The 25,504-nt window shown below is 39.8% G+C and overlaps 1 long non-coding RNA gene across 6 annotated transcripts in view; it reads right to left on the bottom strand.

The window, feature by feature from the left end:
* Nucleotides 1-25,504, bottom strand: part of LOC146767259 (uncharacterized) — an 81,952-nt gene that overhangs the window by 16,733 nt on the left and 39,715 nt on the right. For 3 of the 6 annotated variants that reach the window (XR_014955491.1, XR_014955494.1, XR_014955495.1), the window contains exon 1: nt 7,062-25,504. This exon is cut by the window's right edge and continues 2,156 nt beyond it. This is a non-coding gene — a long non-coding RNA (uncharacterized LOC146767259). The remainder of the gene's footprint in view (nt 1-7,061) is intronic. The other 3 variants (XR_014955496.1, XR_014955493.1, XR_014955492.1) reach the window with 3 other exon arrangements.

Here is a 25,504-nt window from a genome sequence, read left to right as displayed (position 1 = left end):
CCAGTTATTGCAAATAATTGTTTCCAGGAGGCTTATTGAATGGTACAAAGCATTCAGAAGATAGAGTAGTACTAAATTATAGGTAAGTGTTTGAGCTTTTACGGAGAGCAGCTGAACCAAACTACAAAAAAGCAGCTGAAAAGTACTTTGTACTTTTGGTTGGGATTTTCTTGGTCATTCTGTTACAGTAACAATAACATTTTTAATTCATAATCAAATTTGGAGAGTGAACTGTTCCTTTTTTTTTCTGTGGGAAGAATTGTTAAATCTAATGTTTCTCTCTATTTTACTGGCCTAATTCTGATTTCATTTGCAATCTCTGTTGAATCCCTTCTGATACACAAAAACACATCAGAAAAAAATCAAAGTTGCCTCTTTTTTTTAAAAAAAAAGCAGTCTTAGAAGGAGATTATTCAAAATTATAGAGTTGTACATTACTTTTAGTATTTCAGGCAGAGCATTCCTGAAATATCTTCAGGAAGATGGTTGGACAACTGGGAAGGTTAGCAAATCATAAGTGTCAAGAATACGAAAAGAATGAGATCATAGCATGGCAGAAAAACTGTTTGGAAAACTAAAATTCTAGCTGCATCTCCTGCACAGCCACAGGACATGGCTGAGATAAAGGGATGACCGTCCAGAAATATGCCTCCAAATCCTATAATCCATTTCTCCATCATTATTTCCAGCCACCAGAACGAAGAACAAACAAACAAAGCAATCTGACCTCGGTAGAAAAGATAAAGTGAACTGCAAACAAGTCAGAAATTCCATCTCCCTGATCACCATGCTCCAAAAGCCCCCAGCAGCGAGAGGAGCAGAGGAGAGAGCCCGGCCAGCCAGCTCTGCACCAACACCCCTGGGACCACAAAACCCCTCAGCAGTGGGATGAAAGAAAGTGCCATATCCATTTCATTGCCATTCATCGAGTTTAAGGAAGTTTCATTGCCCATAAATGCTCAGATGATAAGCAGCTGCATATGATATCATCCAGAGCCCGGTTGCATAACCCGCATTTCCCCCGAGCTTTGTCCCTAAGCTCTGTCTGCCAGGCATCAGCCAGACCCAACTTGTTGTTTTCAAAAAGCCTCCGCAGCGTTTTTTACGTTTAGCAGCTGAACCAAACTTCACAAAAGCAGCTGAAAAGAATTGGTAAAAGGTTAGGATAGATTGACTGTTTCCAAATTGGAATACTAATGATGATCTTTAATGAAGCCTGACAGTACAATCTGTTTCTTATTGTTCCCTAAGTGCTGGCTACTGATCATATTCACTGGCTTTAGGTGACGGGGACAGACAGGGACAAATGGGCCCCACTAGTGAGCAGGACTGTGCACAGCTGATCTTTCAACAAGGATTAAATTAATTAAAATGATTCTCCCATCAGAAGAATCAATCTTTTGATTTGTTATCATCGTAGTGGTTATTAATTTTGAATGATGTCTAATTGGTGCCACTACTGTTTGGGTCAGCTGGCTTAGTAATCTTCTTAGAAAGCAGTAAAGAATACATAATTTTAGTAGCTGTGTCAGGGAGCTGAATGAGGAAAAAAAAATCCCTGACTTGATTTAATAGCTCTCATAATGTGTAAAACAATGGAAAAAATAGGCAAAATACCTGCCGGACCCAACTGGTGAAAACTGATTTTGCTTTATTACCTTCACTTCTTTAATAAAAAAATTAAGGCACTTTCTCATAAGGATAGTCTGAAATAAATGTTTTATTATGGCCTTGCTAATAAGCACAATTGGAAATAACTTCATTCTCAGTGCAAAGCCAAAATGCTGAGGGCTGGAGAGGGCTCAGAGGAAAGCCCAGACTGATGGAGCACGTCATCACCAGACTGCAGAGGCAGAACTTGCACAGGTTGGGTAGAATCTGGCCCAGCCATTTCAGGATTTAGCCCTGGCTCCACAAACAATGTCTCCCTTTTCTTCTCACAAGTCTTTTGATGCCAATGTCCAAAGGAGTAGGATCTGGTCTCTTACTCAAATTTCTAAGGTATTTAAGCCCTTTAAAACACCAGTGGGAGTTTAGAAGAGGTCATGGAAGCACCTGTAGGGCAAATAAAATTTCCAATCTGCCTGGTTTTGATATTTAGTGGGTGTGTTACCTCCACAGCTATAATAATGTCTAAACCATCCCTGCGAGGTGGATGTGGGGCTGCTTCTTGTGTGTTGCTCAAATTGAAGTGACAGAGTAAGAAAAGGCCACTTTCTGTGCCTTAGAACAACAGATATGTCAGTGAGGTGAGGACAAAACTGCCCTGACAGAGCTGGGATAGCACAGACCACATCTTCCTGCTCACTCTAGAAACATAAATATATGGCTGCATGGGTAATCTGAAGGAGGGATAAATCCTGAATCTTGGATAGTCACACAATTAAAACCCCAGAGATTTCTCCTGGAGGAAGTGATATCCAAGTCCCACTCGGATGAAAACAGTGACATAACTCTTGGTTTTTGTTATTTGTCTTCTACAAATAGGAAATTGTTTCTGCCTTACTTATGCATGACAATAAATACACAAAATCAAGGAGGAGTTCATCTGGGAAGGCATCCATTCCATCAGTGGAATAAGTGTTTAGATGATTCACACCCATATAAACTTACACATTTGGGTGCTGAATGTGCTACCTCCCTCTTCCCTGCAGCTGGCAGTGGGAGGTATCACTCCCTTTGCAAATCCACATTTCACCATCCCCTTCTCCTGCCACACTCTCCAACCCCACAGCTTGCTGTCTCATTGGAAAAGGAAATATGTTCCATGACAAATAAAAGTGGTCCAATCCTGCTTTTTCATGGAGTGAGCTCTTCTCCTCTAAGTCATCACAATTGCTGTAATTCAAGTGCTTTAGCTAAAACCCCAGTTAAGCTGGAATAGTAGCACTTGAGCAAAAATTATTCCCACGTGTTAGTCTTTGGAGTCAACAGCAAAACCATCAACCTAGGAGCATTCATCCACTACAACAGATGAAAAACAGGTCTTTTACAGTCTTACCTACATTTTGTAAGAAATTCTGGTTAACCCAATCTTGCAACCTCAATTCCCATGAAATTATCTTCATAACTCAACTAGTAAAAACAGATTTAAAAACTTTGCTTCTAATTCCTCATCCTACAGATGGTTGTTCTTTAGAAATCATTCTATAGAAAAGCAAGATAAATCTCAACCAAATTACAAGTCAGTTTGGGGAGCTGGACCTGGGTCCTATTTCATAGGTTAAAAACATTTATCCTTGTTAGATGAAGGCTCTTTTCTTTTCTCCACATGCATTCCCCCTACTTATTCTGCTGTGTTTGGTTAGGCTGGGCACACTCATCTCATTCAGCACAGTTAATAACTGTTTAGACGAGGAATTAAGGTACAGATCATAAAATACAACTATTGTTCCTGCCCTCAGCACTGATTTGAGATAAATCTATCCATCTATGACTTTGGATGGATTACATTTCTGCTTTGTCTTTTTTTTGTTTGTTTGTTTAAATATCTTGTTCTGCAAAGTATTTTTAAGCAAATTAAGCTAAACATCATTTCATGTGCTCCCATGAATACATTCTTTTAATCAATCATTCTATTTTTTGTTATTACTCTTTTCAAAATGCATTTTAAGATTGGATGGAAGCAAAGGCTACTGCTAATATCCAGTGAAACAATACCAGCTCCTATACATCATCTCTAAGACTAGCATTCTAATAACTTTTTTCATATCACAGTCAGAAGAGATAAACAGGTTGAAAGAATCTTATTGAAATGTGCATTGAGAAATTTATTTCCACAATGAGAAGAACCTGAGATTAAAAGAAAAAAATATTTTGAAAACTATAGAAGGCTTTCATTGTTTGCTTAGTCTTTGAATCTTACTTTCAGCTCAAGTCTTCTTATATTCTTTATAGAGAAATAGCTGTTATGACTGGGGTTTCAGAAATCTTCTGAATATGAATGTGTGTGTTAAAGCGAGCACTCCGAAGAACCCATTTCTAAATTCAGCTCTTCAAAATATACGTGTTGCATTGCTATCCAGTATTTCTTTCTCCAAAATACATCTAAATATAACACTTCCTATTCTTCCTTACAAGCATGATGCCTTTGATTTAAACATCACAACTGCCTTATGGCTAGAAGCTGGTTTGCACACCATGAGGCTGTAGCACAGATCTGCCATGGAAAAGCCACATTGCAGCAGCAGCAGAGCAGCTGTTTAATGTCCTGAATCAAACCAGTGCTTTAGTGCAAGCTGGAATGAACATCTCTCCCCTCATGACAGCTGTGGAATCCAATAGTGACATTTTTGTAAACGTAGTTCTAAAAGTATATTCAGTTTTACGCATGCACAAAGCTGTACTGGTCCTTTAAAGCTGTGGAAGTACATTCTTCCCTAAACCCCATTCAAAACCACTGTGGACTTTTTAATATCCAACAAAGGAAACAGCTGTGTTGTCCATAACAGCCAACCTCTCAACATCCCAAAAGATCCAGGTACAAAACCCCAAAAATTAGAGAAGAAACCTTGCAACTCAGATCAAAAGGAGATCCAGCAGCTGTACTCATTGCTTAAACAATTAGAATATCTCTGGACACCTACATTATAAACTCTTCTTCGAAAGAGGACAATATAACTTCAAGATTTTTTATTATTTCAGGTTTCCATCAAGTAAACTCCAATCCCTAGTGAGATATTACACGGAATATTGCAAGATCAGAAACCTCCAACAGCTTTTCCCTTTGATTCAGACCTGACTGTAAAATTACCGCTTGCTTTACAAGCTCTTAAAAAAAAAGATGTGAGATCTTGAGGGGCATAGCTACATCAAAGGAAAGCAACATGGGAAGAGAAAACTCATGTATACATTGAAAACAGAGCTTAAATAGAGCCAAGCTTAAGTATTTGAGGAGAATGCTCTCATCTCTTTCTGGTGACCACGATTTCCACACAACCTATTTGGATAGGTCAGATTTTTCTTAAGAGAACTCGGCTTCTAATGGTGGTTTTTAGTTCATGTGGTGACAGGCTTTCTGAAATTCCCTGTCCCCACACTCTTTTTGTTCTCCTAAATACTTTCCCTGCTGGAAAATGCACTGATTCCAAACAGCCATAATAGCTAAGTCCTCTAGCAAATGTCTTAAGTACCTGATTTTGAATAACACCTTGTCCAAGGAATTGGTCAGTTGTTAACCTTTAACCTTGTGTACTGCCATGCAGGAGGAATCCGCTTAAAAATTCTCATTGTGAAGATACACAAGGAGTAGCATTAAGGCAGTTTGACCTCAGGATTTTCTGAAGGTAACTCTTGGGCTTAATTTTCTCACATCTTTTTTGCATTTGCAAATAATTCCTTAAACAATAATTTTAACAAACTTACTTCTCATGGTGTACTTTTTTCCCATTTTGTGATCCCATTTCAGCAGTGAGGGAAGTGAGAATTCTTTCCAGAAAAAGTTGCAAACAATTTAGAATTCTGAAGTGCCTAAGAAAGAAGCTGTATTTACTTTCCCTGGGATGGGCTACATAAGCTGATTTTCACAACTGATCTTTCTGATAATAGAGCTATCCCAAGGGACCAGAAATCATCCAATGGCAAAAGTGAAAAGCTTGGTATAGACCTGCCTTATGCATGCTGCTGGAAAGAAAACTCTATATTCCAGACAGATGCCATAAAAAAGTTACGTAATAGAAAATGACCATTTAGAACAAATATATAGGATATAATTGTTGCACCCAGATATAGAAACTTGCTTGAAAAAGAAGCCACAACATTGAAAGAAGCCAAATCACAGTGGGGTAGATGCAAATGTAGAAGGTCCCAGAGCAGGGGCACTGCTCCATAGTCTGTCACCTGCTTATCGGCCCTGAGACACAAATCAGGACAAAACTCAGTTACTCAGGCTAAATTCAAAATCTGGATCTCCAAAGTTATCTTGTTTAGGCATCTCCTCTTGTCTGAAATATTTTACTCTGTTAAGTGAGCAGAACACAGGATTTCTTTAAGCAGTATAGAGTTCTGATGGCCCTACAACATTCTTAAAGATAGTTCTGGTAGGCTGGGAATAATATATTCTGTTTAGCATGGGGAAGGACTGTCTTCAAAGTAAAGGAGGGTGAAAATGCATTCACTTTTCTATTAGTTCATTTGTTTCCATGAAGTAATTTAAAAATTAATTGCATATAGATAGATCCCAGATTAGATTACTGTACTAGATTTGATTTCTTGCATCTGTAGATATATCCCAGAGCCAGGAACTCAAGTTGAAACTCTCAGCGAGTCTGATGCATGAAATGTTCTGTGTTCTGTTTACAAAGGCAGTCTGTGGTTGGTTTAATTATTATTTAGTCTGCATATATGGGAAATAAATGTTTTACAGTGAGTTCCTCAAAACAGGCATATGATTCATCCAACTCCCAACTTCTATTGGCAAAAATATTAAGTAAAACATCATGCTGAAAAACTTATTTTCCTAAAATCTAGAAGAGGATGCTCTTTAAACTAAAACTGTTATGAATCCTGGCAATATCATTGTGTCATTTCTATTTTAGAGCCAAAGAAGTAGATTTCAAAAAGAATTTCAATAAAGCAGGTTTAAGTGGAATACTTAAAGTTGCAGTATCACTGATCCTTTGATTACAATCTGTGTGGAAGTCAAGGACATTAGCATTTGAAGGATTCATTTCCAAGAGACAAATGAACTGTACACCTGGGAAATTAAACAGGTGTTAGGGGCTGATAGTTCCTGGACAGAAGTGAAGGCAGATACTCCTTTCTCTTCCAGCCTCCAAGATTTATCCTTCTGGGATCAAGCCTGGCAGCTGCCTAAGTGCACTGCTGACAGCACAGCACCCAGTAGTGATGTGGATTCTGTCATCCAGAGGAAACCAGCATGAGTGGATTCTTAATTAAATTAAATTTTCATTTAACATTAACTGTCACTGTTTCATCCCTCAGCATGTATTCATTCGTATAGCCCATGTGTTTCTCTCCACTGGAGCATAGACACTTTTTCACACACACATTCATTTTTGAACAGTGCATTCTTATATTTTCTTGACCAATGAAGGTTCTACCTTTTTCTCAGATGCAGCATGCACTCTCCTCAAGATGTCAGAGGTAATCATCTGTGTGTTAAAGAAGGAAAGAAAAGCAAGAGAAAAAAAAGAAAGACACTGAAAATTTATTGTGAAACTAACCAATTCTTTTGCTCCCACTCATGGCAGCTATTACCAGTGCTGTTAACTAATCAAACACTTTTTTCATATTCTAACACTATTTCTGATATGGTCTGTCCAAGTGCAAGTAGGCTTTTTTTTCCTACCAGGTCTTTTTATTTAGGTATGATGCATTTAAAAAATTTAATATCCTTCACCTTCTCAACTCTCAACTAAAGCATAGCTATGAGCATTGGGAGGTGTTGCTGATAAATGAAATAGTAAAAGAAAAAAAATTCTGTTGTTCTAAAGAATTTCTGAATCTTTCTGAGGATTTATGTTCATTGTGAACATTCAGGGATTCTGGTTTCTGGGATTTCAAATGGGTCCAGACTTGCTAAACTTTCTTCACCTTCTCAGTGTCTGAAGCAACAACATGCTTACCCTTATGACAAAGCATAAGGATAAATAGAAGTGATCCTTTTGTTACCTATAAATAGCACAACAACATTCCATCAGCAGGACTCACTGGACCTAATCAATACAATCCACATCATTCTCCTGATCATATCTTCCAGGTTATTTTAGAGGCAGGCAAAGAGCAGGGTGACAGAATGATAAATAAACTAGAAATACATGCTCCATGTAAACCATTCCATTATGTCTGGTTTTCCCCCACCTGTTACTCAGTGCTTTTTAGCTCAAACAAGATCTTGTGTGTCACAAATTCCACTGTCCTATCCTTTGGGATAACTAGAGGTTATCCCAAGCCAAAGGTTGATAGGACAGTGGCCACAGAACATCTCAGGCTACAGTTTGCAGACCAGGAGAACGAGGCAACCTTAGTACAGGTGATGAATGAGCAGAGGAGCCAGCCTCACTTATCTAGATCCCTTAGATTCAACAGGTTGATCATTGATCTGAATTTTCAAATTTTGGACCCCTATTTGGTTTTCAAACACCTGAAAGTGAAAGGCCCAAGAAACGTTCAGCACAGAAGTTTGCCCTAAAGATGCACATTTAATTAGGGTCAGTCAGAGCAAACATAGAACAATGGCTACGTGGGCATTAACCCTAAGAGGCTTTGCTTATTGACATTCCTGGACTCACTTTTGAATACTTTGCCCTTTAAACCTTTGTTTGAAACTCCCAATGTAGAAGATGACAATTCCAGCTTAATCAATTTAAAGATAAAAATCAAACCTTTGAACTCATTAAAAGTTACCTGTGCCCCTGAATTTCTAGCTTTTACCAGAACAGCTCAATACTTTGATGAGGTCCTTCACTTTTAAATAGTATTTAAATGAAGAATAGTAAAGCTCAAGATATTACTATCATAATGAAAAGAAACCCCCACAACATCACATTTTTTTGGCAAAATTCTCAAATGGGTCTTAAACAGAGATTTATTTTAAAATACAACCTATCCTCTGCTGACTGGAAGAGATAAAATCAAATTCATTGGGCATCTTCTAATCAATTTTGGCACTTGTCAGATGACATCCTTATGGATTTCTATTATGTTCTGTGTCCCTCCTAGGCAGAAGAAGCTATGCTTCTATACGTCATTGTTCATAAAGTGGAGATCTTTGAAAGAATTTGCTAGTCCTATCTTAATTTCCACCAAAGTCCTTTTGGGAAAAAATGAGAATTGTTGTAGGCTTGGAACTTTTGTTTGTGTGTATCGATCGTTTGCTGCTTACATAAAGAGTATATTTTAGGAGAGTTTAGACATATGTAGCAGAGGTATCAGTTAACTAAGTGTTGGCATCGTGTGCTCTGGTCTGTGAATACTTTACTGATTCCACTCTCCTTTTCTCCACTGATCTTGGTGAATAAACGCCCTGCAATGCAGGATTGTCTGCACAGTGAAGGAACTTTTTAAAGAAATATCACTGAATAAGAAAAATTAAACAGCAGAAAGATGTACTGGACCACTGAAATGGCCAAAACCCCAGAGAAATGGCTCATCCCCATACACGGTGTGTTTTGTTCTCACTGCATGTTCTTTCACGGAAGAGAGAGTTGGCTGGCTGTGACCAAGGGAAAATATAGGTTAATCATACTTCTGTGCTTTACATTTTATTCAAAAGCACGAGAGAAGTTCATGTAAATGTTAACTACCTGTCAATTAAATTTCCCCTTTGCCCCCCAGTGGCAATTTCCCAGGCAGCTGGGGTGGAGGGGGAAATCCCCATGTCAGTCTTGGGTCGTTGTCTATGGCTAAAGACCAAACCAACGGGATTTATTAACTTCATATTGAGCAGCAAGGGGTTTGCCTGGACCCACCACAGCCCTAATAGATGTCCTACCGGGCCACAAACACCAGCACAAACGGCAGGGCTGCCAGCCCAATCCCAGCGTGAATGGGCCTGAATTAGGCAGCGCCTAATAACCAGTTTACTAACACCTGTATTAGCACTGCATCGCTGCGAGGAGCACTGCTGTCAGACAAGGCATAATCCCATAAGCTGCTCATTTGCATATCCCTCATTAGCTGATGGAGAGCTGGAGCAGGCAGGTTTTGCCGCCGGTGGGCCCGTTGCGACGCCGCCGCTGCCTGGGTGGCTCGGTAACGAAGCCACGGCGCTGAATGTGAGGTTTATATGTATGGAAGGGATTAAGAGTGTTAGAGTTTGTGTGAACCCATGTTGCCATATTCTCTCCACTGGATCACAGTAATTGGATGGGAGGAGCAAGAGTGGATTCTTGGATTCTCCATTAGTTTTGTCTGTTTGCCCAGGAGCTGGGTGCTAGAGATTCAATTTTGCTTCCTTTTGCTCCCCTGCTTTTGTGAAGCCCGGTGCTTTGTCTAGGCAAGCCCTTAGCACCTCTGTACACTGCCCACACTAAGGCGATTCAGCCACAAAGGAGAAACCTCGGAGACAGCCAGCAGAAAATGCAGCCTCGACTCAAGTGCTACTTGAGGGCAGCGCAATCCTGCCCAGCCCAGTCCTGGGAGAGAAAGTAAGAGATAATTGAAATCTATAAACACCTCTGGAGCCTTTTTATTATTTTATTAGTTCTTCACATTTGGGCTTAGCAAGTCCCATCATCAAAGAAGCCGTGAGCTCCTTACAAATAAACTGAATGGCTTGAAATTTCACTGACTTAAGAAGCAATTGTTGGGATTATTTGCTGGGCTTGCATAATTCTAATGCAAAAAGAAAAAAATCCATTTCCTACATTATTTGTACAGCTGGAGTAATCACTTTGTGTGACCAATGATGTAAAAAAAAAAAAAATAAAATTGCAAGCCTGTCTCTCCCATAGTGCCAATAATGCACCTTCAGCCACAACAGGAAGAAAACACACTAAATAGTTCTAGGAAGCCTGGTGCCAGTGATAGGCTTGGCAGGGTGTTAAGGCACAACTTATATGCAATAGACATTATTAACAGACATTATTTAGATGGGGGGAAAAAATTCAGATATTTAACATTTCCACATCATTTCCACAAAGGTTTGGAGGATGCTTTCTTTCATTCAGGATAGCTAAAACTTTGAAAAATTACTATGAGAATGAAGCTGTGGGGCACAGGGAAGATGGAGCTATTCAAAATAGTAAAAACAATAACCCACAGGCAGCATATCCTTTCCCTTTGAAAAAAGTATTTTCATCCCCAAAACATAACATCATTATTCTGTTAATTACACTTCCCTGAATTTTGAGCATTTGTTTTATACCACTCTTTTATTTTATGTTTTTATCCCAAACAAGGGTAGTTGTTTTTCAGAATAAGAGAAACTAGAAATTCCTTTAGTTAGATTTGTGTGAAAAAGAAAATATTCTGGTATTTATGGCTAAACTTTAGAACCAATAAATGCACAGTAGCAATACAGCATTAAGGATGATGTGTGATCTGTCTTTGTGTTACTCCAGGATTTCCTCACTGCAAAGTTTTAAAAGCATGGAATTATAATGACACAGAACCTATTTATTAGGTAGTGATTCAATCTGTATTACTGATTCCATGTAAATCAGTGTCTATTGGAATGATTCTGTGATCATTTATTGCCTGAAGTTAATAAAGCAAGAACACCTTTCTGTATTTTTAACTGGATGTAAAGGACAATGTCTAAATTCTACACAGACCAACATTTCATGCTAAGTTCCATCCATCCCTGCATTATCCAGGGTTGTGAGCTTTCCAGATGAGGCAGCCCAAAGTCTTACCTTCAGCTCATCAGAAGACAAGGACAGACACAAACCACATCCCTGGCTGCACGGGATGGCTTCTCTGGAAGGTGACAAGAGCTGGGCATGCAGTGACTCTGTTACCTTTGGGTGACAGCATAACACAGAAACTGCAAAGCCTCCTATTCCCAGAGCCAGTCTGAAGCCTTGGATTCAAACACTCCTGAACTGGATAGTGTGAGAGGGTGCTGACAGCTGAAAAATAAAGGAGTCCAAGGAGTTGAGTTTCTGCCCTCATAGATCTCCACTGCCACCAGTGGGTGACAACCACATAGTTTACATTTTTCCTTCTTAAACAAGTGTCTCCCTTATTCTTAAGATTTTCTAAAGCCTTCTGAGTTTGCATTCTGTTAGAAAACTTTCTCACACAATTTTCTATAAACAACATACTGTTTTGCATTCCTTCATAGGGGTGGAGAAACTTGATGTACTAGTGGTTTGTCCAATGTCTTTGGAGAGGTGGCCCACTCACTCTCCAATCCACTGTCACCTTTGGAAAAGTATAAAAGTTGGAGTCAGAGAATAAACCTTCTTCTTCTTTACCTTGCAAATAGCAGTGGCTCATGTTGTGCTTTCACGTGTCCTATAGTGACAAACAAGGACTCCTGGTGTGTCCATTTCTCATTTAAAACAGTGTATATAACAGCCAAGAGACCAAGTAAAAATCTACCAAAATTGTGGTCCTCTTTTTCCACCACTAAAAATAATTACTTAAGAAGAATCCTCGTCTAGGTACCCTAGAAGGAGCCTAGAGTGACCCATCCCCTCCTTGTTTTAAGAAACAATCCATTCCCCATGCTTCTACCTACTTCTCATTTGTGGCAGCCACTCATCCCTGCCAAAAACAGAGAGTTCAGACTATGATTGTCCTTGTGGGAATTCCAAGAAGCTACAGAAGGTATCACCAGTTTGTGCAAGCAACCACTTTCCTCTCCTGGTGACAAAGCCCTGAATTTCCTCTATTCTTTCCCTCCCTCCTGCAGGAGCTGAGCCCTCTGTAGCAGCTCTGACACCAGTTTGGTTTGCAGGGCAATGCTCCTTGGAACACCTGAGCTAAGCTTGATGGAAAATCAGATCCTCTGTGTGTGATTAATGAAACTGCAGTGGTTGTTAACCCACTGCTGAAAGGACAGCACAGCTTTGTCTGCAATTTCCAGACTCTCAGGTTCAACCAGGACAAGTGACACAGAGGAATGAGGCTGTTCTGAGGGGAGCTGTGGGTGTTTCAACAGCTCCTCATGTGCTCTGCCTCAGCTGGTGAAATCATCTCAAATCTCAGCTTCAGAATGGAAGGAGGCAGCAGAAGTTCCCGAGTTACCTCTCATTCCTTGCCAAGAAAATGATGCTTTTAATTCAGATTATTTTAATGTTGGGGTTTATAACATAGACCCAGCAAACGGATTTGTTGCCAGGAAAGAATGGACACCGAAAATGTGAATAATTTGTGAGCCAGTTGGGCTACAAATGCAATGCTGGAAGGTCAGACCCATCATGTGTCTGCTGCAAAATGAGAAGAGGAACAAAACAGGGCTTCTTTTGACAGCCAGATTCAGTGGTTCAAGTTAGCCCTTCCAGACTGATTTTCTTATATCGAAGTAGGAAATTCTTTAGGAAATCAGAATTCATTTGGAGCTTTTATCTAAAAATAACCATCTTATTTCTTCATAAAAGAGCAAGCACACAGGTATGTTTTCACCAATGACTGCAAATTATTGTCTAAATAGCTTCATGCAAGAGAAGTGATGTAAACAAGCCAGTCAGTACATAGGTTGTTAATATGTTATATTGGATTGGACAAAAAAGATAGAATATTGAATAACCACCTGTGTTCTTAGCAAGAGTGTCCTACCAAATCCCACCTGATATTATTGTAAATGGTAACTTCCTCAGTTCATGCAGAACATGAAACATCGAGTACCACTAGATTCCCTCTCCTCTGGTTGGAGCACAGGATCTTTAAGGTCCCTTCCAAGCTGGGCTGTTGTCTGTGAGGAAGTGGAAAGTATATAATCAGCAGGCTGTGGGAGACAGAGAGAGATAAATACAAAAGTGCTTGACAATTTCAGAAACAAATTAAGGAACAGAACATTTTTTGTAGATGACAGAGGGGTCTTGTAGTACTCTCACTGGAGAAAATCCCTCAGGCCCTGCTATGGATGTGCCTTTCCAGAAAATAAAAACTGAAATGCAGAACACACTCTTCATGGAATTCGAGAAAATAAACCACTTAAGTTAATTCAATTACTTTGGGGAAAACAAAGATGGTTTTGTGCCCCAGAGTGAAGGGAATTCAGCACTTCTTCAATTCAACATGTTTTAGTTAAGAATCACAATGTCTTTGGAGTAGATGATGATGATTGCTGTTGTTGCTGTTGATCATACACTTTTATTCATGGGATGCATCTTACTATTAAGCTGATTCTCTGTGGAGAAAGACCAGCAATTTTCTAAAATGACTGTACAAAGCTGTGGGAGAAGGCTGCCAAATTAATCATGCTCTGGCTGCACAGTGGTAAATTCCAGAGCACATAATAATGCTCCCAGTTGTTTGTTTGAATCATCTTATGGTGCTGCACACACATTAACTGATGTACCAACACTAATGCATCATGCTGTTCTTGGAGTTGGATTTATAAAATATCTCATAAAAATAAACAGCTTTATTGCCAGGCTCACCATGGATGATAATCCCACAGATAAAAGCCATCAATCAGAGAATGTATCAAGATAATTACCAAAGAAGGGATCTGCTTTATGGAGTTTGTGGGTATGTGGTTAGACTAAGTTCTTTTTGCACAAAGCAGACAGCAGTTGCCTGCTGCTGAAATCCTTCTGTGTCCACAAGGATCAGATGCTACTAAAACTACTACTAAAACTATAGTGTCCTGCCAGCCCACGTTCATCCCAGCTCTATCAGTGTACTGACTGCACTGAAGCTTCTCCTGTCACTCTCATTTATCACACATGCAGACATCTCAACAGCACTGCTGGGAACCAAAAAGATCTTTATTGCATGCTTATGCTTAACAAGGTGCAACTCATAAACCAGGAAAAGGGCCTGACTCTCACAGAGCTGTCATCTCTGTCAATTCTGTTGCTGGTGAGTAAGGAGAGAATGAAGTACAGAATGAGGGCAGGGAGATTTGTCCTCACTTCAAACCTTTGTATATGAAGACCAAAGTCACTTTTGGGGTGAAAACATTTTGCACAAAAATATCTGCTAATAATATTAATTTTTGCCATCTTTGACTATTTGTTTTGCTTCTAGTCAGCATCACCATCCCATGTCCAACCCTACCATGACATGATATGAGGGCTTAAGAACGCTGCAGGAAGCTGTTCTTTCCCTCAGGCCTACTCTGTTTTATACCTTCTCCCTCTACCAGCAACCCCCCAAAAAACATTACAAATACAAGAGGGGAAATACTATCACAAAATCCAGCCTAGGCTATTCTCCAAAGCACAGCTGAGCCCTGGGATTCTGGGCAGCCAAGAAACACCTTGAAAGAAAGCTCCACTGTCTCACGTAGTAGGAAATTTAAAAAAGTATCTGTACATTGGTCCAGAAACACTCTCAGTTGTTGGAGTAATTTCAAACATTTGTCTAGCTTTCCATACTGCATATAACCAGGTATCCTTAAAGAGCCTGTGGCTCACATCTAAAATGGGCAGAAAGCTCTTTACCCAGGTTATCTACATTTTCCATCTTATATTGGAATTCTCATGATCAGTAAAAGCAGTGTACAGGGAAAAAAAAGGGATCCTCCTAACGAGAGCCTTTAAGCAGCAAGGTCTCACTGGAACCTGTGTCATGTGAGGTGGCCTTTGGAGAAAGGCTGTACCAGCACTATCTGGAGCACAGGAAATTTCCCAGTTTGGGCTAACCTGTACTGCCACAGACTTGTGGGGGTGCTTGTGACTCACAGAAACATTTAGGTTGGAAAAGCCCTCTAAGATCATTGAGTCCAACTATTAACCCACCACTGCCAAGCCCACCATGAAACCATTTCCCCAGGTCCAACTCATTTTTTGGACACTTTCAAAGATGGTGCTCCACCACTTCCCTGGACAGCCTGTGTCAAGCTTCCCTTGACAACCCTTTCAGTAAAGAGATATTTCCTAACATCCAAAGAAAACATCCCCTGGTGCAACTTGTGTGCCTTTCCTCTTGTCCTGTCGCCTCCTGGGACTTGCTGTGGCCTGAAATGCTGAGATGGTTTGTAGAGGACACTTCCACCTTCCCAATGATGGGAACCACCCGGCCCCAACAGTTGTCTCCATGCAGCTGTGCTGGCCTCTCTCCTCGCAGGAAATGCATTCCTGTTGCCCAAATCCCACAGCTGCACAGCATCAGCTGTGGGGGATACTCAGCGAGAAACATTTTCAGCTGCAAAACAAAAAAATCTAAGTGTCACTTCAGGATGACACTTGAGAGAACAGCTGAGGCTCAGCTGCACTTACAAGCCACCACCAAGGCTCAAAGGCTGAGTAATTCTTTGAATTGACTTTATCTCCCTGTCCCTTTTGTCTACCTAACCATGTCTTGTAGGGGTCTGCGTTTTATTCTGCCAGTGAAAAGGAATAGACTTCAACATACCTTTATAATATGAAAATAGATTTTGTGCTCCATTGTGCCACTACAATTCAGTTTTCACATCCTGGGGCATTTTGGTGAGTGACACCTGAAAAAGTCCCAGCATTTTGCTATTTATTCTACACCACCATTGTTTCAGCGTTACATAACATTTGTATACATGCAGGTATACAAATAAAATGGAAAGGATGGAAGCTGTATAGGCCATGGGACTATGTAATAGGAAAACCAGGCAGTTATCTATTTAAACAGAATAACAATGTCTGCAATCACAGAGGGACAACAATAAGCAGAAAAGGTTGATCACCTTAATGGCTTGGGGTTTGTTCTTTGGGTTCTGGGCCATAATGTGAGAGCTGAGAGTGCAAAACCCAGTCCAGTGAACACCTTGCTTGCTGATTCTCAGGACGTTGGACTACATGATTGTTGTAGGTCCCTACTAAATGCATGCCTATTCTATGACCAGTAGTACCTAAAGTGCAATTTCCTGAATAAGGGGGCGACACTGGTGGCCTAAGCACAAGAACAAGGCACCTTGGTCAAGTTATAAACCTACAACACATGGTATCACCTTCTCTGTGCCTGTGCTTGCTCCAGAGTTCCCCCTGGATAAGCACAGAGTAGTTGCTCCCCTGAGTGCTGCTACCACAGTGTAGTTGCACCACAGTGAGACACACCATCACTTGCATGGCAGCAATGAGTGTAATTGTAACACAGTCTTCCACAGAGAAAATTCCCTTTTTTGGTCATTAGAGAAGAACCTGACACGTACTGATATTAAAAACCAACTCTCATTTGGGCTGGGCATGATTATTTATATCAGTGGCATCTTCGGCAACAGTCAATAGGTCAGTTGTCATGGGAAGTGATTGTAAGTTGATTTTTAGATCTTCTTGAAGAGAAGGGGTTGAAAGTTAGAACCTGAAATCAAGATCTTTGCTGTACTAGGCAAAAGGACAGAACAAAAGGCTGTTCCTGACTGTCATAGCTGATTAAAATACGTCCCCATTTTTGGATCACTTAACTGTCAATCAACTGTCAAATAAGAGTTACTGATTCTCTATCAGAACTTCATTGCTCCTCACTGTTCCTTCCCAGCTGCCACAGAGGTGGGAGGTGCAAATAGGTCACTGACTTAGCCCTGGACACAGCCAGCCCCCTTTCTCCTCCCCTTCCTCACCCTCCAGCCACGTACCAAACAGCCTTGCTGACTCTGGAAGAGGCTTATATTGGGGAGCCTGTGTGCCCACAGACACACTTGCATTATTTAACACACGTTCACCCCTTGTTCTGCCTGCTCTGTCCCCGCCATTTACTGCTAAACAGGTCCCTTATCTTTATTGATCACTTAATTTATCTTTTCTTAGCTGCCCTTGCTCCGTCTGGTGCAGTGTGTCCAAGGTATTGAGCTTCAACATCCGTCTGTTCATCCTGCCATGGCTGGCTTGCCTCTGAAAGAATAGGGGGAGCAGGTGGTGTGACTAAGTAGAGCCCTGACAGAATAGGGGCACCATGGCTGTGTCCTGTCCCAACCTGCCAGCAATTCCCCACCCTCCCAACTGTTCCACATTAAAGCAGTCAACTGTGCCTTTACAGTCCCAGTTTTACACAACTGTTTTACAAACCAGGAAGAATTTCTTTTGTCGAAAACCTTTTGTTCGGCGGCGCAGGACGGGGAGGGGAGCAGGGTAGAGGGAGTGGAGAAAGCCAGTTCTGAGAGCAAGCGCATTTTAATGTGTGTGGACGGATACTATGGGATGTGCCAAGCTGCTGAGGGAGACAGCTCTGGATTTCTGTGCTGCCCCTAAGCTCTCAGCAGACCATTCAAAGCCACTAGTCTTCCAGTCCCTTTCCTTTGCTCCTGTTCATCCTACTACTTTAGTTTGTTAGGCCAAAACAGACTGAAAAAAATCCAAATAAAATCAACTCTTACATATTTTTTTTCTCAATAAGAATAGAATATCCATTTTCCACTATTGCATAGTCACTGGAAGTCCATCTAACTAGATAGACAACCCCAAAGAAATGTCCATGAATGCTCCAACGTTCCAGTTTCTAGACTGGGTCCTCCTATGGGCACTGTGCTGCCTCTGATCTCATACACCGTGTTCCTTCACACGATTTGGAAGTGTGTATTTCCACCCAGATGTACAACAGAACTCAGGTGTGAGGTATCTCTGAGGAAAGATGCTCTGAAATGTTTGGTCATAGGAGATGGAGCAGGAATGCACAGAATGCAACCCAAGAAGAGCAGGTGTTTGTTACAGCTGTGAAACTCTTCTGGTGTCACCACTAGAGTGCTACAAATAGTTGCAAACAAAAGATGAACCTATCAAATTCATCTTGTTTGTTTTTTCTCTTTCCCCTCCCTGTGAGAATTCACAACCACATAATTCACCATTTTTTGAAAGCCAAACACAAGATTTGGGTGTTTTCCACACTTTTAAAGGAAAATTACAAGCTTATGCATATTCACATTTTGCCCTGCAGGCTTTTTCCACAGGCTAAAATGCATTGAAAGTTTTGTTTCAGGCAAAATTGCAAAAAGAGACAGAGACGCTGATCTTCTTTGAAAATATTGCAGTCAATTGCTCAAATCTTATAACTGCAAAGGCAAAGAGGAAAAAAAAGATAGAGGAGTTGTCTTTTTTTTTCCCTTCAGAGACGTCTTTCTGCCCTTCCCCTTCCCATCAGACAGCAGTGGACACAAAAGTCGAGACCCTGCTCCTATAGGAGTCAATGGTCAAATTTCTGATGCCTGAATTTAACCCAATCTGCTGGATCCTGCAGCAAAAATCAAGAGACTGCTGGTTAGAGAGGGAAGTTACTAGATTCTTGGGAAAGTACTGAGATAAATCCTAGTAAAAGCACTGTTTTCTGTTAGGAGCTCATCCTTTCAAATATGTATGTGGTAGACTATCGAGTCCAATTGATATGAAGCATATAGTTCAGATTCATGGGGGTTTTTAACTTCCTAATCAAACACAAACCATAGAAATATTCTGGAAAATATTTAAATGCTTTAGAATGAAGCATATGTTTAAGAAAAAAAAAAAAAAAGAGAGGAAGAATGTATTCAGAGAGAGCCGGACTGACTTGTGCCCACAGTGTGTAGGTCACTCAATCCTTCACTTTCAGAAAGTCCCTGAAGTGCTTCTACAAAAAGCTCTAAAGGCAGTAGGACAGATAATGGCATGGGTGCTGTCTGATTTTTGATTGCAGTCTCTTGTATTACTGCATTCCCACCATGCATAAGGAGAGCACGTATTTGCAGGCAGCGTCAGGAGTGTCTTTTCTGCCAGAGCAGTGTCCTAATTGTGGAGTTCTTCAAGTCTCATTTTTCATTTTCTCTCTCACAGGATATTTATTGAGCACATAGTGAAGCACCACACACAAGAAGGAAGGGAGGCTCACCTCACCCTCTCACCATGGTGCTTGGGGTGGTCACCTTGCAGAAGGAAGAAAAAGGTTTGATTTTTACCAGATTGAGGAGAATAACAAAACTAGCACTCTAGAAATATGAACAAATGCACTTCTACTAAAATATTGGATAAAAAGAGATCATTACTACTTATTTCCAGTCCAAACTTTTTCTGAAATGCAGAAAGATTTTCAAATATTTTTTTGACAACCAAGATTATTTTACAGTCAAATTGGTAGACAGTGGTACATCTCCAAATGTTTATTCAGACCGGAAGCAATCATCAAGAAGATGTGGATCAGCATCACTAAGAATAAAACATTCTCAGTGTCCTGCCTAAAAATTTACACCACAAATGCAGTAGAAAACTTGATATTTTAGTATTGTAGGTAAAGAATGAAAGAAGGTACCTACAGATCTGTATGGAGTCTTTGTTACTTAAAAAGGTTTAACCTAGACATTTTCTCAATAATTTATTAAATCTGTGTTAAAGCTGGAGGGAAAGAAAACATCTTACACCTCATTTCAAAAGTATTGCAATTAAATGTCTACTTCAGAAGAACTCCGTCACAAATACTGTATTGCCTGTAAATTACCAAGCTGCCCTGCAGCTAAGAAATCACAATTACAGATTAGAAAATCCTTCCTTATTGTTCATTTTGAATATTGTATATGATATCTCTACTACCGTGTTAAGCCCTCTCATTTTGCTCCTACTAACTTCTTAAATGCTGATTTCTCTCCAATTTGTAGATGAAACATCAATACCTTTGAATGGATGGTGTACAAAATGTAGACATAAAAGACAGGCAGGAAGCCCACAATCATTCTGTTTTATCTGCTCGCGGTGCTTTGTTTAGAATCTATTAGTGTACAAAAATACTTGGAGAATTACTAAACCAGTTATCAATTTATCCTTATGTTATAGTAAGGCTAGACAGAGAACCAAATGGGTAGAAAAAATGTGGAGCTATACAGGAGATATGATATTCTCAGTGACCTGAAATTCAAGTCTGAATTAGATCACAAATCATCTGATTAGACTGAAATGGGTCTCATGGACTTTGCATCCCCTGATGGATGTTTTCCTACATCACAAAAGTCATCATACAGTTTGCCACATTTTGATACAATTACATTTTCCAAGAGGCTTATTGCTTGCAAGGCACAGATGTTGTGGTTCAGAATAAGTTGTGCTGCCTGCTTTTCTGTAAGAAAAGGTTACATGGCAACTGCCAAAAGCTGTCTAAAATCAGCAGTGCTTTCTTTTAAAAAAATGAAATTAATTAATGAAACAACCCAACACAGGGATAAAAGAAACTTAGTTTTACAGGACAGCCAGCTCCATGCACCTCTTTATTCAGAGGTAAGAACAAGCTTTCTGCACTGGTATATATAACCCTCAAAATATTTTATGTGAATTTTGCTACTTCTGTAAAACCACATTGTCACTTGCTACACCCATCAAATGTGATTTAACTTGCCTAGAAGTCACATAGTGGTATCCTTAATATTTATAATGCCATTTCACTTCCCAAATGGATGAACAAAATTATAAGAGGAGAAGAAAATAAAAATAATTTTAGCATCAACTCATCCCACTGCAAAAGCAGTATTTGTGTAATTGTGCATAATAATTTAAAGTATAATTTAATACATCCCTTTAACAACCCACAAATTATCACTTGACAACTAGAAATAATAGATCTTTTTGTTAAAAACAGAAAGCATGTGAAGACTAAAGGTTAAACAGGTCTTTTCATCATGATAAATCACTGGTTAATGAGCCTGGTATTGTTGGGTATTATACTTGCTCACTTCAATGCCATTACCTTCTGGTTGTAAAGCTGACACTACTAATGGTTTGCATTCTTTGAACTTTTCCACAATATTGACTGGTTGCATAGAGCAGATGTTACTTGGATTTGACTGCAAAGTGCCGATTCTTCTAAGGCTTGGAGCAGCCCTGAAAAGAAAGATACTGAACACAATGTATTTTGATATCTCTACATCAAAAGAGATTCTTCTCTGAGTGTCAATTCTTGCTCTTGCAGTTTCTTGGTATCCCACGAAAACCAACCATAAATAAGAGATCAAGATTCTTCATTTACCTTCAGCAGTTTCCTTTCTTTTGGCAAAGTTGTAATATGAATTAACACAAGAAAATTTACATCGCATCTCTGTCGTTGTACCCATAACTTCTCCTGCATGACAATACTAGCAAGTAAATTAAAAAAAAAATGAGCTGTGTATTTCACAGCTTTTGTTGCTGTTGCCTGAAGGAGGCTGAGGTCACCAGGAGCTGTGTTAGTGAGCCAAGTGCTGACAAAGCAGGACGCACACATATGCTTGTGCACCCACATCCATCACTTTTTGTTCCAGAAGGAAGGAGGCCCAGCAGACCTTCCCTGAGCAGCAGTTAGGAGAAGCAAAAATAAACCTGACACCTCTTTGCCATGCCAGGGCTGCCTGAGGGACCTGGCTCAGAGAAACTCACAGAGCCTTGGGACAGCAAAGAAAGACTTAAGGGTAAGAAAGCAGGGACTGATAAGTTTAATCTAAAACTGAAGCAATGTGGAAACTTCGTGTTTATCCCCATTCCTTTCTCTTCCTGACCTTGCCCTTTTCTTATACTTCTTGCTCTGCTCCTGTCACTACTTGAATCTAGAAAATGTGCACTGTAGAGCAAAATTCAAACCTTAAGAAGGCAGAGGTAGTTTTATCTCAGTTTACACACAGTCCTGGACCAGAAAGGTTTTGCTGCATCCTAGAACAGGAATGGGGACAAATGAGCTCATCATTACCTAAGTCAAACAGGAAACCTTGCACATTCTTTGGAGACTTCTGTGCAGCAGCAACCACAAAAGCTCCCTAGTTCAGCTTGCATAAAGGCTAAATTGTTCCCCCTTAAGGACTTCTAGATTCTTTTCTACTTTTCTGCAAGTAAGGGTGTATTTTTCTTTTCTTTCAGTGAGTTTGTGGAGAATAGAGAATGAGGATATGACTGCTTTTACAGATAGCATTCTTGTTCTGGCGTTGTCTCATGTGCAGTGAATGGAAAAAAATTGAGCAATTTCTCTAAAGACAATAATGCTATAAGAAAGAAAATAATGCTAAAATTCCATACTCAAAAATCCAAGCTACCAAAGGCATTTCACATGTACCAGTAAGAACTCACTGGTATGTAAAAAGTGCATAATGAAATTTTAATCCTGAAGTTTTCATCCTTAATCAGCATGGGAAACTTAAGAAACTTTTCAACAGTGTATATGTCACAATATAAAAATGTAAACATGAGCAAACTTCCAGCCCATCACCTCTGATACTACTAAACTCTGTTGGACTGAGAAAAACAGTCTGTGCATAGTAAGTCTATCACACCAGCAGCTGAGGCTATCGGATGTACAAAGAAGGCTTCTCTTAAAAAAAAAATAGATCAACTCACATACAGGATAAAATCCTGAACAAGTCAGACAAAGCACCAACAAAATAAAGATTTTACTTGAGGAGTAATTGGATACAATTCATTCATTTGATAGGGGCTGAGAGGTGAGACATGGTCTCTAACAACCCCACAGGCTGCAACCAAAGAATTTCTCATCTTTAAGATGTCATCTCAAAAATTTATCCTCTTATGGGATCTGCCCTAGTGTGAGAGAAAAACTGTCTCTTGCCACTGTTTCCAAAGTTACAGGTAGATATACCTAAATATTTATTTATTTATTGTCCCACACTCAGAACTGCAGTCTTGCAAGATCCAGGCTGGCTTACACTATAGGGATATAAATCTTCTCCTGCTCAGAGCTTATCAAACACATGGAATGAGAATTTTCATTTGAAGACTACTTAGTGTAAGCAATTTGTTTCTATTTTAGTGTCTACAAAGTTGTATTTTAGCATGCAACAATTAGTCAAAATACTTTGAAATACGTGGTTTTGCTAATTTTTTAATATTTATTTTTAGTATGGGTAACACCAACATTTTTTCCTTTTGCTTATCAATTTAAATGTTTTAAATGTATTGATAAATCAAGAAAAAGGTGAGTTCTGCTTCTGTGATAAAAAGCACACAAATGCTCCAAGTATTTTAAGATTCTTTTGCAAGCAGTTCCACTGATATTGTTGGATGCCAGTATTGCAAACTGCATTCTCACCATCTCTGTGGTGTTCTCAGACAGCCTGTATTTTGCCATAAAATGCTTGAATTCTTAAATGCTATTCTGATGGTTTTTTTCCTTGTATCTGATGCAAAACCAGTGACTGGTTGACAGCTGCATTCATTTGGGCATTCAGGTATAGTTCATTGCCATGCAATCAAAGCACTTCTACACTATTTGAGCCATGAAACATCACTAGTGGTAAACGCTCCAGCACAAGCTAATGCAAATTAACCAGGGAAGGCTTTGTTAGACAAACCATATTTCCAAGAGAGGCAGATGCATTGGAAGTCCTGGTTTCATGGAAGGTGGGTAACCTCTTTAATCAAAGAAACAGCAGCATCTGACATCACTCAGGCTCCCATCCCAATGCCCCGACACCATGCTTCCTGCTTATCTTGCCTCCCAAAATCAGAAATCCCAATGAAAGTTGTATAAAAATTCTACCAAGTAATACGTTAAATTACTTGTTTCACTGTTTCTTTAAGCAGAAGAGGTTTGGTTGCAAGGAAAGGTGCCCATATAAATTTGTAGGGGGGTGTGTATGTCTTCAATGCTTGTGCAAAATAGCCGTCTGATGTGTAACATTCAGTTTATATACTTTCCCCTCTGCTAGCCAGGGGTTTATAAAATTCTAGAAAAACCTCCAGCCTGGCAGCAGGACTGGCTGGGAAGACTTAAAGCCAATCCATTAGGACTTTTTCCCCACAGATACATTCCTGCAGCCTCCTCTGCCTATCACCCCCTTGACCACATTCACCCCCACTGGCCCTTTGCCTTTGACCTCTCTCTGCCACTGCCTCCAGTTTTGTATTTGTTTTCTGAGGACCTGTTATCAATCACTTTTAAGCACCTTTAAGAAGGACATTTAACCTAGGCATGTGAAAGTGCTAGATCATTCCATGCAAAGAAATAAGCTGCTGTAGGCAAGACATCATTTGTATCCCGTAAGGCAGCAAAGCCAGAAAAAATAATGGGGGAAAAAAAGTTTTGCATGTTTTAGCTGCCAAAAAACCCAAGAAAACAAAGGCAAAGTAAAGATATTCCTGTACATGTTGCAGTTGCCAGAACTTGTATGAGGTTTGAAGTGCCTCACACCGTTATCCACTTCGATAAGCTACAAACCAAGACTTCTGCTTAGAAGAGTTCAAGTGCTGGTGTCAGCTAATTTCTCTTGTACCAAAATGTTGCATTTTATTTCCACTGATTAGCATAAAATTGTTCCCATTGTCTCAGCCACAGAGGCACACAATGGTGCCAAAGATCCCTGCAGTGGGGAGTTTCTGTGTATTTCCAGCTCCTAGCTTTGCTTTAGAATTCATTAGCCACAGGAACGCCACATGCTTTCTGTTGGATTTTGACATATGCATCAAGAAATACACTATTTTTCATGGAAAGCTCCCAGAAAATTTTAATTATTTGCTCTCAGCAGCCAGAGGAACTATTTTTTCATCGCTGAATTGTGGTTGAAGCCGTAACACTCCTGTGGAACCATTTTTTTCCTATTTATCCCCTTTTTTTGGCCAATGTCTATCTTTACCTGCCAGTATATTGTATACATTATTGCTTTCTCAAATGTGGCTTTCATTGAATTCTCCCAGTCATGAGAAAATTGCATATATATGCAAAAAAAAGTGAACGAAAAAGACAAATTTCCTTTACAAAATGCAGAGAAGCATTCAAAAGGGTTTTAAAAATTCCTGCCAATAGCTATTATTTTACTCCCCTTCTCCTCCTTTCTCTTTCATTTCTCTCCTACTACATTTCCACCTAACTACTTGGCATTTTCATTATGATGGGAAAATTATTGTTTAAAAAAGCAAAGAAACAATTTTTTTACATGAAGAGAAGTTTTGCCTCTGGCTGGCTGTGATGAGCTCTGCAGCCACTCCTGTGTCCATGAAGGAGACGGGGTGAAGGAGGAGCTCCTCACATGGGATTATGATGAGAAGCTCCATTTTTCTGCCCTAACAAATCTTGTTCTTGGCCCTGT

Source organism: Lonchura striata, chromosome 5 (assembly GCF_050655825.1).
Source record: "Lonchura striata isolate lonStrDom1 chromosome 5, ASM5065582v1, whole genome shotgun sequence".
Classification (NCBI taxonomy): Eukaryota; Metazoa; Chordata; class Aves; order Passeriformes; family Estrildidae; genus Lonchura; species Lonchura striata.
Note: the sequence above shows the minus strand (reverse complement) of the source record. Positions and strands in the feature narration are given on the sequence as shown.